General features: G+C 38.3%; 1 long non-coding RNA gene across 1 annotated transcript in view; it reads right to left on the reverse strand.

Moving 5' to 3' along the window:
- Positions 1-4955: 4955 nt before the first annotated feature.
- Positions 4956-14693, reverse strand: part of LOC118767425 — a 15924-nt gene continuing 6186 nt past the window's right edge. The window contains exons 2-3 of the long non-coding RNA XR_005003344.1: positions 5887-5892; positions 4956-5234 (exon numbers count right to left, since the gene is read on the reverse strand). This is a non-coding gene — a long non-coding RNA (uncharacterized LOC118767425). The remainder of the gene's footprint in view (positions 5235-5886; positions 5893-14693) is intronic.

The following is a 14693-nucleotide window of genomic DNA, read 5'->3' on the forward strand; positions in this document are numbered from 1 at the left end:
AGACAGGTGGCTGAATGGATATCTTGTTTTGGGTGCCACTGGCACAGATCCATTTATGCAGCACCAGAACAGGTGCTTTTTTTGCACCTAAAAGGACAAGTTTGTATGTGTGGAAGACAAAATTTTTTTATATATATCAGGAGTGGCTGTGTGGTAAGTTGCTTGCTTCCCAACCACATGGTTCCAGATTCAGTCCCATTCTGTGGCACCTTGGGCAAGTGTCTTCTACTGTAGCCTCGGGCTGACCAAAGACTTGTGAGTGGATTTGGTAGAGGGGAAACTGAAAGAAGCCTGTCATATATATGTCTGTGAGTGTGTGTGTTTGTGTTTGTGTGTTTGTCCCCACATCATCGATTGACAACCGATACTGGTGTTTTTACGTCCCCGTAACTTAGCGGTTCGGCAAAAGAAACTAATAGAATAAGTACTGAGCTTACAAAGAATAAGTCCTGGGGTCGATTTGTTCAACTAAAGGCAATGCTCCAGCATGGCCACAGTCAAATGACTGAAACAAGTAAAAGAGTAAATATATATATATATATATACACATATATATACATATGTATATATATTATATATATATATATATATATATATATATATATACATACACAAGGGTTTTCTCTCATTTGATAATGGGGCTGGAAGAAGGTTCATGGCAGGCCCCATGCCAGATGGCTGGACATGATTAAGGAAGTTCTCCAGAGGCTCAGCATCACCATGGAAGATGCCGAGGGGCTGGCACAGAACCATCAGCAATAGAGAACACTGGTGGACCGAGTCAGCGCTATGCATGGTGACATCTGTAGGACCACTATCTAGGGATGACCCCCACCAGCCCCATCAAGCAAACGATGAAACAAGCAAGAAGCAAGTATATCTATATGTACGAGGAGGGCTGAAAAGTTCATAGTCTGACTAAGAAGGAGTGATGCTAGAGCTGTGAAATCTTGCCTTAATTTCAAATCTTCTTACAGTACTGTGTAGCATAGCACATCTCAGAATGTAAAGAACTCAAAGAAATATTCCAAGTCAGTTGATCTGATGCCCTACCGATTCTGCCATTCCATTATTTCCAAACCAATACTGACACTGAGAGCAGCATTAGTAACAATAGTTGTTATCATCATCATCATCATCATCATCATCCTGTTGTGCTTATTGCATGAATTTCCCCAACCCATTCTCTCTAGCCTGTTCAATCCATCATTACAGGTAGTAGGTCTTCTCAGGTGCACTTGGAGTCCTTGCCCAGTTGCTTTACGTAGATTCAATGTGGTCTACCAGCATTTGCATATCCATGCTTCTGTTCCCAAAGTGGAACATTGCTGATGATCCCATCCTTTGATCTCCAGTAATGTCCAGTAAATCTTGTTCTTCTTTCTCTGATGACATGTGACATTGGTGGTAAATTACTACAGAGAAGCTCAGTTTTCAGGTGTTGTGCCCAGGAAATGTCCAAAAGTTGTTGACCTCTCTAAATGGTTGCTGAATTAACTTTCTCAAGCTTGAATATAACGGTCATGGTCAGGCAGAATCATTATGGTATCAGAAAAATGCTTGGCAGTTTTTAACTTAGTTGCAACATTTTATGTTTGATAAAATAAAAAAATATTTTTAAAAAATAATAAAATCAATCAAGCATTACCAGAATCAATTCCTGTAAAACATTCTAGATGTGAATGGAACAAGAATCGATATTGCCATGCTACTACATTTGTGGTGGTCATTTAAAGAAAAAAAATTTCTTTTAAAAAAAGGGCAAGAAATAAAATATAAAAAGCAGTTTGCTACAAATCCATCCCTTTCAAATAAATACAGCAAAAGCAGTGGCCATTTTCAAACTGATGGACATTCTATTCTAGTGATTGATGTCTGCTGCTGCTGATGAAACTGATCAATAAACAGTTGTTTGCCTTCTTATTGACCTGCAGGGTCTAATTTCAGGACAGTATTGATGGAACTTACGCTTAAAGGAATTAATTAGACAAGAGCGAAACGCATCGAAAGGTCTGACCCAAGGTTAAGCTTCAGGTGAAGAGGGCTTGTTAGTTATCAAAACTACTTCAATAATAAAAAAAAAAAAAACATACTTTTTCCAATAGAAATGAGAAGTTTATAGCCTAAGTCTTTCCATGCACCAAATGGAAGTTCGTTCTAAATTGATTTTTTTTTTTATGTATTTAGCCGCATTGAGGATTTTATATCAGTGTTTTACGACTCTTCAGCAGAATGTGATTTTGATTTCGATGAGATTTCACTGTTGCACAGCCTTCTTTTTTGTATTTATTGTTCATTTATTTAATGTATTTTTCTGGTGGTGGAGAGGAATATAAATGCATTTTGCAGTTTCATAGAATTTCAGTGACCATGATGACTATGAGTGGACAATGGTCAATTCATTTATCTGTTACTATATATACTATCTACACCCTATTTACTTGTGCATATGTATGTGTGTGAGTGTGTGTTTATGTATGTGTGTATGTATATACAGGCTGCAGTGAATAAACTGTGAGGTATACTTGCCATCTCAATATGGCTAACCACTAAGGGTGGGTGTTACTGTAGCTTGTAGTCCCAGGAGAACATCGTCTCCAGCTGGCTTTAGGCACACTTTCTGTGCCCTTATGGTATTTGCAAAGGGAGGTCACCCTTCCCTCGTCAACCTAAGTGATACGCACGGACCGCAGTTTCTAGGTTTTGACCTGTCCTGGGGCTACAAGCTACAGTAACACCCACCCTTAGTGGTTAGACATATTGAAATGGCAAGTATACCTCACATTGTCGTGCAGTTACTGTTTATACCTCATTCAGAGATTTATTATTGGGTGAATAAACTGTTATCTAAATTATGCAAAAAAGAAAATAGCACTGACATCTCATTTTAGTAGATGCATTTACTAAAATTACATAAAATTATCTTGAAATACTAAGCAGCAAATTGCAATAAAATCGTCATTGGCTTCAATCATGGGCTCCAGACGACTTCAGAATCTTCTGCAACTCTTCTGAATGGTCTCCTTGTTTAAGTCAGTGAATGCTGCCATAATCCTTGCCTTCAATTCATCTTTGGTGTTACAATGAGTTTTGTTGATCCCTCGATCATCTGCGTCCCGCACATAATAATCTAGGGGGTTAAAGTCTGGGGAGTTAGGTAGCCAGATGTTAGGGATGATGTGGTTGCAGAAATTGTCTAACAGCCATGACTGGGTTCTCCTGCTTGTGTGGCATGGTGCAAAGTCCTGTTGCCAGACATAAGGTCTTCCAGCAGCCACCCTCTTCACCCAGAGCAGCACTACATCCTCCAAGCACATGATGTAGGCCTCTGTGTTGAGTCTATGGCCATGGGGGAAGACAAGTGGAGGCATAACATTGCCATCACTAGTGATCACTCTAAACACCATGATGTTGACTGGATATTTGATTTTTATCACTCTCAGTACATGTCTTCAGATTCCCACACAAATACTCTGAAATGTTCGTATTGGAGCTTCTGGCACAAATGCCAAGCAGTAAAGCATGTTGTTTCCAAATTTCCAGCAGAGTGAATTGCATAATGAGGTTGTTTTTTTTTTCACAGAAGCTGTCCAACTGACCTTATATTGTGTAACCGACAAAATTAAAAACGAACAATGCACATGCATGAAATTAAAAATATAATCCGACCGTGGCTGTTTGCCAGCCCCGTCTGGCACCTGTGCCGGTGGCACGTAAAAAGCACCCACTACACTCACGGAGCGGTTGGCGTTAGGAAGGGCATCCAGCCGTAGAAACATTGCCAGATCAGACTGGTGCCTGGTGCAGCCTTCTGGCTTCCCAGACCCCAGTTGAGCCGTCCAACCCATGCTAGCATGGAAAACGGACGCTAAACGATGATGATGATGATGATGATGATGATGGTATCCTGTATATTGAGTTTTAATCTTGGTGCATGACTTTGCCTCACCCTGCATGTGTGTATGTGTGTGTGTGTGTGTGTGTGTGTGTGTGTGTATTTACATACAATGGGCAACCACCCAGTTTCCATGCACCATATTCCACGCACAATGTATTAACAACACTGAGACTATGATAGAATTTATTTGACCAAAGTGTCATACAGTGTGATTGAACTTAGAACCACAGAGCTGAGAAACAGACTTCTTCAACACAGAGCTGTGTCTTGTCATGTGTCACATTCTATCACTAATTCAATGGGAATACAAGTGACCGTTCGTTGAGATAACTACACCAATGTTGTTGCTTCTTGGCAACATTTGGCAACATTTGAATTATTACATGAATAAATGTTTGCTGTTATTAAATAAATATTTCTTTATTGCCCACAAGGGGCTAAACATAGAGGGGACAAACAAGGACAGACAAAGAGATTAAGTCAATTACATCGACCGCAGTGCGAAACTGGTAATTTATTTATCGACCCCGAAAGGATGAAAGGCAAAGTCGACCTTGGCGGAATTTGAACTCAGAACCTAACGACAGATGAAATACCACTAAGCATGTCTGCCAGCTTGCCACCTTCGCTGTTAACCCATGCTAGCATGGAAAATGGACGTTAAACGATGATGATGATGACTCTTTCACTTGTTCAGTGCTTCTGTTGCTTTCATCTAACCATATTTTGGGAAACCCCTTAAAAGTGAAACCATAAATCTAGATATATTGACAGATGTCAGTAAACAGGTTTATTGATGACACTCTAGGTTGAGTTAACTATTCTAAGAGTTACGACTATGTTGATATAAAACTCAGAATAATTAAGCACAAAAGAATTAAGAAATGGTTTGAGAAAAGCAGAAAAATAAGCAACTTCAGGTTTGGTTTTACATCAGTAAAATGACTTTAGGGCTTTAGGATTTCCAGTTCAAATTTTGATGATTCTATAAGTCTATAAGAGTTTAAAATGGGTGTTCCCAGGATGGGGTGTCAGTACTTGGGTAAAAGGGTAAAGACCTCCTTCAGTCATGAATGACCATGGAATTGCACCTACAAAGTTCCCCTATGTGGCACAAGTCTGGGCAAGGTTGTTTATGGAAGACCGGTAGTTGCCCATGAGTACCAACCTTCCCTCTTTATGCCACTGATGTTGCCCAAGGAAAAGGCAAAGGCTGATACAGTTTGGCACCAGTTAGATCGCAAATCATTTCTACAGCTGAGTGAACTGGAGCAACATGAAATAAAGTGTCTTGCTCAAGAGCACAATATACTGCCTGGCCTGGGAATTGAATTCACTAACAATGGCCGATGCCAGCGCCGCCTAGACTGGCTTCCATGCCGGTGGCACGTAAAAAACACCATCCGAATGTGGCTGATGCCAGCGTTGCCTTGACTGGCTTCCGTGCCAGTGGCACGTAAAAAGCACCAATCCGATCGTGACCATTGCCAGCCTTGCCTGGCACCTGTGCCGGTGGCACGTAAAAAGCACCCACTAGACTCACAAAGTAGTTGGCATTAGGAAGGGCATCCAGCTGTAGAAATCCTGCCAGATCAGACTGGAGCTTGAGCAAGCCTCCTGGCTTCCCAGATCCCCGGTCGAACCGTCCAACCCATGCTAGCATGGAGAACGGACGTTAAACGATGATGATGATGGTGGTGGTGGTGACAATGATGATGCTGTTGCTGTTGTACTCTCTTCTGTGTTTATTGATCATCAAAGCTGATAAGCAAAATATATTAGAGTACACAGAGTACATGACATGTATGTATGCAGTAACCCTTTTTTTTACAGTAATCGTTACTTACGTTCCCTTTTGCAGGGGGTCACCCCCATACTAACCAAACATTTCAATCATTTACAAAAGACATGAAATTGTTTTTTCAATGTCTCTAAATAATTGTAAAATCAATGGCAGATATTTTTGTAGAAATGCAAAAATTCATCACCAACATCTCCCAAGAGTGTGGGGCATAAAAATGGCTAGGAACCACTGGTCCCAAAATAAGAGTTATGTTCTTTGTTTCTTTAACACTGGATGTGACCTTACAGCTGTATTCAATCTCATCTGATGAGTTCTATCAAAGGATATCAGAGTAGTTAAATCAGAAGAATTTAATATTTCCAGTATTAAAGAACTATTTGCTGAAATGTTCTTCCCACTTTACTCCACCATATTTGCATCACATCTATCCTATCAATTCACTTCAAAGATTATCACACCTAACACTTCAACTGGAGTCTCTACATCCTTCAATATTTCAGTATTTCACACACACACACAGAAGCACACTTTCAATTCCATTTTATTAACTCAGACTTAGCTGACATCAAACAGAAATTCTGATGACTCAATTAAAATATTGTCGGCACATACATAAGGTGGGAAAGTATTAGCATGATCAGAGCCAAAATTAACGTTACTACCACCAACACCACCACCACCACCACCAATACTATCGCTATCATAAGAGTAAGTCTATTGTAATCAGCATCAATCAGAGATATCACTGCCAGTTAAATTCACTAAAATCCATCAATATTACCATTACCACCACCAGTGCTATAACCAAATACATATTAATGTTGTCACACCATATGCATGCATTTGTAAACACCATCATAAATACTATGGTTATACTGATTTTTACTCTGATACTGCCTCCATCTCAGTAAATCTCATCATAGTAAAATTAACCACACAGTTTTCTTTGCCTCTTCAACGTTATCACCTAACTTCTGAAAGTAACAAAAAATCCTTTTTCGCTAATAATGCCGTTTTTTTTTGTTTTTTTTTTTGATTTTTTTGTTGCGTTTTTTACTACAAAAATAACAAACTATAATAAAAAATAAAGTATACGATATAAAATATAATCAAAATTTACAAAAAAAAAAAGAAAAAGAAGAATCCGAAAGAAACACAATAATGTTGTTACCAATCTTGCCAGTAACAACACAGCGGAAATTCAATTGAAGTGATATAAAACCAATTTCTTCAACTGCTTCTTTGTATAACAACAACAACAACAATAGTAATAATAATAATAATAATAACAATAATAATAATAATAATAATAATAATAATAATAACAATAACAGTAACAATAATAATAATAATAATAATAATAATAATAATAATAATAACAGTAACAATAACAATAATAATAATAATAATAATAATAATAATAATATAATAATAACAGTAACAATAACAATAATAATAATAATGATAATAATAATAATAATAATAATAATAACCGTAACAGTAACAATAATAATAATAATAACAATAATAATAATAATAATAATAATAATAATGATAATAATAATAATGATAATAATAATAATGATAATAATTGTGCCAGACTAGTAGCGAGGCATATTTGAATAGAACAACACTAATAACAACAACAATAAGCAGTAGCAATGCCCATTATTTACCATTCCATTGCTTTACAGGTCAAACATAGAACAATCCGGAGATAATAGCATCAACCCATTTCTTTACACTTCCACAATCAACAAATATTTCCCCCCCCGTACCTTTTTATTTATTTTTTTTTTTTGCATTTACTTAGTAAACATTTCTATTTCATTTCAACACAAGGCTTTTGTTATCATTCTGCTGTTTACTCTTCATTTCATCACCTTTCACCATCACATTTTCATTTCACTCCATAAACATATGAGGTTTTTTTTATGTTTTTGTATTTTGTTTGATTTCTTTTGTGGATCTTTTTATTCTATTATTATTATTATTATTATTATTATTATTATTATTATTATTATTATTATTATTATTATTATTATTATTATTATTATCATTATTATTATTATTATCATTATTATTATTATTATTATTATTATTATTATTATTATTATTATTATTATTATTATTATTTTGTTTTCTTTTGGCTGTATTTAAAAGAATTAGTGGTGACCAAACAATCGATGTGAGAGTGATAAATATCCACTGAGCTGTGATTTAGTTTGATACAGTTCTTATTTACAGAGGCAGAAGGTTTCACTTCATCGACAACACCAAAGTACTTAGAAAAAGACTTGAGTCTCTTCACAGAATTACTTTATCTTGTATCTCTTCGTCATAACTCGGAGGACATCGAACTTTTGTAAAGAAACTGCCAAGCTCCACAAAATAGATTTGGTTAGTCAGTGACCTGAGTTCAGACCTCATTTTTCAGATCTTAATCAAAACCTTGTTGCTGCCACGCCCACCCACAACAAAAATAAATAAACTAAAAGTAAATAAATAAATAGACAAATAAAGAGGAAGGGAGGAAATAAATTGGTACTCCATCAGTTATGATGACAAGGGTTCCAGCTGATCCGATCAATGGGGCAGCTGGCTCTTGAAATTAATGTGCAACTGGTTGAGCACTCCACAGACAAGCATCCCCTTAATGTAGTTCTCAGGGAGATTCAGTGTGACACAGAATGGGACAAGGTTGGCCCTTTTACTTACAGGTACGACTCGTTTTGCCAGCTGAGTGGACTGAAGCAATGTGAAATAAGGTCCATTATTTACATTATTTACATTTGACAGATATTTGTCCTGATCTTGTTTGTTGTTAACACAACGTTTCAGCTGATATACCCACCAGCCTTCATCAGATGTCTTGGGGAAATTTCAAACTTGGGTTCTCATTCTTAATATATTTTTCGATGTTGATATTATTATTATTATTATTATTATTATTATTATTATTCAGGTCACTGCCTGGAATCAAACTCGAAATCTTGGGATAAGTAGCCTGTACTCTTAACCACTATGCCATATGCCCGTGTACGAAATAAGGTGTCTTGCTCAAAGACACAATGCACTGCCAGGAATTGAACTCATGACTCTGTGATCATGAACTGAACACCCTAACCACTACGCCACACGTCTCCACAATGGAGGAAATACAGGCTCCACAAACCACAGTAAAAACAACTTGTCAAGGAGATAAGTCTGAATAAAATATCGTACAGAACAATGGGGGATTCTTTGGTTCTGTCAGAGGCAACATCTGTAGTGTCATCAGCTTAATAAATTCACCTAGTCCATGTTGTGCAATTGTTAACATTAGAAAGGGCACTCTAGTGTAGCTAGAGTGTGTGCTGCCCAGGGTGGCCCTTCAGTTTGCTCCCCATCGCCACCCCGTGCCCCTAACAAAAGATACATATTGCCTACAGTAGACCCAAAAGTGGTGCCACCACTGGGCCCCCCAAAAAGATACTTATTGCTTACAGCAGACCCATGAAAAGCACCATCCGATCGTGGCCGTTTGCCAGCCTCGTTTGGTACCTGTGCCGGCGGCATGTAAAAAGCACTCACTACACTCACGGAGCGGTTGGCGTTAGGAAGGGCATCCAGCCGTAGAAACATTGCCAGATCAGACTGGGCCTGGTGCAACCTTCTGGCTTCCCAGACCCCAGTTGAACCATCCAACCCATGCTAGCATGGAAAGCGGACGCTAAACGATGATGATGATGATGAAAGACATGTGACATAAATAAGAGATCCTTTACTCAAAAAAAATCCAGGTAAGGGTTGGTGACAGGAAAAGCATCCTACTGTAAAGCAATGCCTCGACAACATATTTCTGTAACCCAGACTAGTAGCATGGGGAAAACAACCATTAAATACAAACGTAGGAATGACTGAACAAATAAATGCACAGCTAATTAAGAAACCTGAAATGATCTCATTAAAACCTTTCTAACGATTTCAACTTTGATGTATGTCAGAACATCTAATAACCTGTCATAACATACGACTGTCTATTCTTTATTGTTTAGCCACAAGTGCACGTCATATTGATGTCCATTATTATCGATGTAAAGCAGCGAGGGTAGCGATAGTGAAACACAATTACGTGTGAGCTGGACTTGGTGATTTATATTATCCGAAGTTTAATATGTTACTCTCGTCCGCTCTCATATGTTAGCCGAAGACTAATATCTCCTTGTTCCGTATTCAAGGTGTATTACGATAATCACTCTAATTTACTTGACTGAATGGAAAACTGGTACCGCTTCCTACTTCGCAGTCGTTGTAAGGTGCTTTGCAATAATGGGAAGGGAGATTAAAAGCAAATAAGCCATTGCTATCAGCACAAACATGGAAAATGGATGCAAAGCAGCGAGGACAAAAGCAAAGCAAAAAAAAAAAAAAAAATATATATATATATATATATATATGGAGGCGCAGTGGCCTAGTGGTTAGGGCAGCGGACTTGCGGTCGGAGGATCGCGGTTTCGATTCCCAGACCGGGCGTTGTGTGTGTTTATTGAGCGAAAAAAACACCTAAACGCTCCACGAGGCTCCGGCAGGAGGTGGTGATCCCTGCTGTACTCTTTCACCACTCTAAAGGCGGTGCTCCAGCATGGCCACAGTCAAATGACTGAAACAAGTACAAAAAAAAAAAAAAAAAAAAAAAAAAAATATAAACTAATATGAAAGCGCACATGCACTGGCATGTGTGTGTGTGTGTATAAACACACACATGTACATACATACATGCACACATCAATACATACACATGCATACATACATACATGCATGTATACATATGGACATACCCCACCACACACACATACACATACATACATGCATCCATACATACTTAAATACATACATACCTATTTCTTTATTACCCACAAGGGGCTAAACATAGAGGAGACAAACATGGACAGACATAGGTATTAAGTCGATTATATCGACCCCAGTGCTTAACTGGTACTTAATTTATCGACCCCCGAAAGGATGAAAGGCAAAGTCGACCTCGGCGGAATTTGAACTCACAACGTAACGGCAGCTAAGCATTTCGCCCGACGTGCTAACGATTCTGCTAGCTCGCCGCCTTATATACATACATACCTAAATGACAATGGATTCTCTCACTGGTTTTGACGAATGTATAAACAGCTGCTGTATCAACTGAGCACATATATTACACTGAATTAGTGAGCAAAGTGGCTGAGTATTCCAAAGAGATGTAACCTTAATGAATATCTCAAGTAGAAATCAGCTTGACACAGATTTGCAAATCTGGGCCTCTGAATTACAGGAAACGATCCCTCCAATAAGGCTTCTCTCAGTTTCCACTTATTTTCATTCCTAAAGCTAAATTGAACTCGAAGTGATAGCAAAGATACTTGTCCAAGATGGCTGTGAAATCAAAGTCTGTATCGTATGTTTACAAAGTGAACTTCTAAAGCAATCAGCCAGGTTTGGGTTGGCCTAGGGCCATAGCAGAATGTGTGTGATCAAATTGCCACCCAGAGGAACCATGTGGTTCTTTTATCTTTAGATTGTGACCATGCTGGGGCACCGCCTTGAAGAGAATTAGTCACGTGAATCGACCCCACTCTTTATTATTATTTTAAGCCTGGTACTTGCTCTATCAGACTCTTTTTGCCAAGCCATCAAGTTATGGGGATGTAAACACACCAACACCGGTTGTCAAGCAGTGGTGGGGAACAAACACAGACACAAAGACACACACACACACACACACACATGTATACTATATATATATATATATATATATATATATATATATACTATCTGAGAGAGATCTTCTTTAAGTATTAGAAATAGCTGAAGAAATTTCTTTAGCTGCTATTTCTAATGAGTTCAGTATGTGGCAAAGTAATTTATTTTACTAAGCCCTTATATATAATATATATATATATATATATATATATACAATGGGCTTCTTTCAGTTTCTGTCTCCCAAATCCACTCACAAGGCTTTGGTCTGCCCAAGGCTATATAGTAGAAGACACTTGCCCAAAGTGCCACACAGTGGCACCGAATCTAGAACCAAGTGGTTGGGAACAAGCTTCTTACCACACAATCATGAAAAGCTTCAACCATCCACAGAGATACAGTCTGTCAAGCTGGCAGAAACGTTAGCACGCCGGGCAAAATGCGTAGCCATATTTCATCTGTCGTTACGTTACGAGTTCAAATTCCGCCGAGGTCGACTTTGCCTTTCATCCTTTCGGGGTCGATAAATTAAGTACCAGTTACACACTGGGGTCGATGTAATCGACTTAATTCATTTATCTGTCATTGTTTGTCCCCTCTGTGTTTAGCCCCTTGTGGGTAGTAAGGAAATAAATATAATTCTCAGTGTAGATCTTTTAGTAACGAAGGAGTCACTGAAAAGAACCCGAAGCCTCAATGCAGAATCATAAAATTAGCCATTAGTTAGATTGGAGGAGCTAATTAGTAAAATAACAGAAATATGATTGCAATATTGTATCAATGAGCAAAACTCCATGATTAGCCGCAATTCTGTTACTTCACAAATAAAATAATACCACGACAAATTTCTATAAATATAAAGATCAACAGGAGTTAAGAAACACAAACATTTTCTCTGGGATTCTGACCGGAAAATTTTTTTTACAGATTTTTGCTAACTCTTCTCTTTTACTCTTTTACTTGTTTCAGTTATTTGACTGTGGCCATGCTGGAGCACCACCTTTAGTCGAGCAAATCGACCCCGGGACTTATTCTTTGTAAGCCCAGTACTTATTCTATCGGTCTCTTTTGCCGAACCGCTAAGTGACGGGGACGTAAACACACCAGCATCGGTTGTCAAGCAATGCTAGGGGGACAAACACACATACACAAACACACACACATACATATATATACATATATACGACAGGCTTCTTTCAGTTTCCGTCTACCAAATCCACTCACAAGGCATTGGTCGGCCCGGGGCTATAGCAGAAGACACCTGCCCAAGGTGCCATGCAGTGGAACTGAACCCGGAACCATGTGGTTGGTTAGCAAGCTACTTACCACACAGCCACTCCTTATATTTTTCAATCTTTCAAAATTTATTTCTGGTCTTGCAAAGAACAATCCCAGATTCCCAAAACTCCATTGGTGTTTGGATGATTTGAGATATAATGGAAAGGTTTGAATATATAGACATGGGGGAAAAAATAGAAGTAAGAATCAATAGCTTTTTTTTTTTTTTATATATATCTGTGTATTTGTTTTTTGTTGCTGTTGTTATTGTTGCTTTCCATGGATAGCCATAAAGTCAACAAGAGAAAGAAAACATCGTTTGTTTGTTTTTGGTTCAATTTTATTGCATGGAATGAAGTGTTTTCTCTGAAGTGCACAACAAGCACACACACACACACATATACACACACAAACACATACAAGCACGCACACACACACATACATGCACACACACACATACACACACAAACACATACATGCTCACACACACATACACACACAAACACATACATGCACACACACACATACACACACAAACACATACATGCACGCACACAACAACACACACAACACTACATGCAACACCCAACCCACAACACACATGCACACACACAAAACACATACACACACAACCACATACATGCACCACACACATACCACACAAACACAACACAACACCACACACAAAAACATACATGCACACACACACACACACAGAGTCTTAAACCACTGACAAAGACTGGCATATTAAATGATTAAATAACATTTACTGTGTGCTTGCACGTTTGTGTGTGTGTGTGTGTGTGTGTGTTTAAAGAACAAAGAAAGCTGGTTCCAGCAAGTTGTTTGTGAAACAATTATGGCTGAATATTTAAAAATTACAAGTAATCGTAGCAGTAACGAGTGAAGAAACAGAGTTATTAGTTGAGTAATGGTAATCAGAGGTAATTGAGCTGGAAAATGAGAGGTGAGAGAAGGGGAAGGAGAGAGAGAGAGAGAGATTTAAAAAAAAGAATAAGACCGAGGGAGAAGAAGGAGAGGAAGAGAGAAAGAAATGAGAGAGAGAGAGGAGGAAAGAGAGAGAGAGAGAGAGAGAGAAAAGAAAAGAAAGAAAAAAATAATAAGAGAGGAGAAGGAAGAGAGAGGAAAGAAATAAGAAGAGAATGAGGAAGAGAGAGAGAGAGAGGGAGAGCGAGAGAGAGAGAGAGAAAAAGATTCAAAAAAGAATAGACTGAGGGAAGAAGAAGAAGGAAGAAGAAGAGAGAAGAAGAAGGAGAGGAAGAGAGAAAGAAATGAGAGAGAGAGTAGGAAAGAGAGAGAGAAAGAGAATGACTGAAAAAGATAAAAAATGGACTTAGTGAGAGAGAGAGAGAAAGAGAGAAAGAGAGAGAGAGAGAGAGAGAGAGGAGAAACTTTCAGGAAGAGAGACAAAAAGAAAAAGAAGAAATGTGGAAAGCAAAAGAGAAAGAGATGGTGCCCCAGCATGGCCACAGCTCATGAGCTGAAACTAGATAAAATAAAAAAATAAAATAATAATAAGTTGATATACACACACATACAGAAAGAGAGAAAGAAGAGAGGAAAAAAGGAGAGAAAGAGAAAGGATAGAAACAGAGAGTAATGTAGACAGAGTAAAGAAGGGAGACAGTGTGGAGAGAGAGAGAGAGGAGAGGATATTAATCTAAGGTATGAAATTTCAGAGAAACTCTTAATAGGGGTGTGTCAGAAGATGTTAACAAAGAGACAAGATAAATTAGGGGGCAGGTAGGAGATGAGGAAGGGAGATGAATGCAGCCAGCTTTACGGCAGAAAGATGCTGCATTGAGACGCAGCAGTCAGCAGAGTGCATCGATGTCATTTGACTTATTACCTTAAAGAATGCTTAATGAAGTGTGAAGGGAACAACTACGACGAGGATGTGTACAAGCTGAACGACTAAAGGGAGCTTGCAAGCCGATGAACTGGAGTGACCTTGGCAGC

The sequence above is a fragment of the Octopus sinensis genome, linkage group LG21 (assembly GCF_006345805.1).
Source record: "Octopus sinensis linkage group LG21, ASM634580v1, whole genome shotgun sequence".
Lineage (NCBI taxonomy): Eukaryota > Metazoa > Mollusca > Cephalopoda > Octopoda > Octopodidae > Octopus > Octopus sinensis.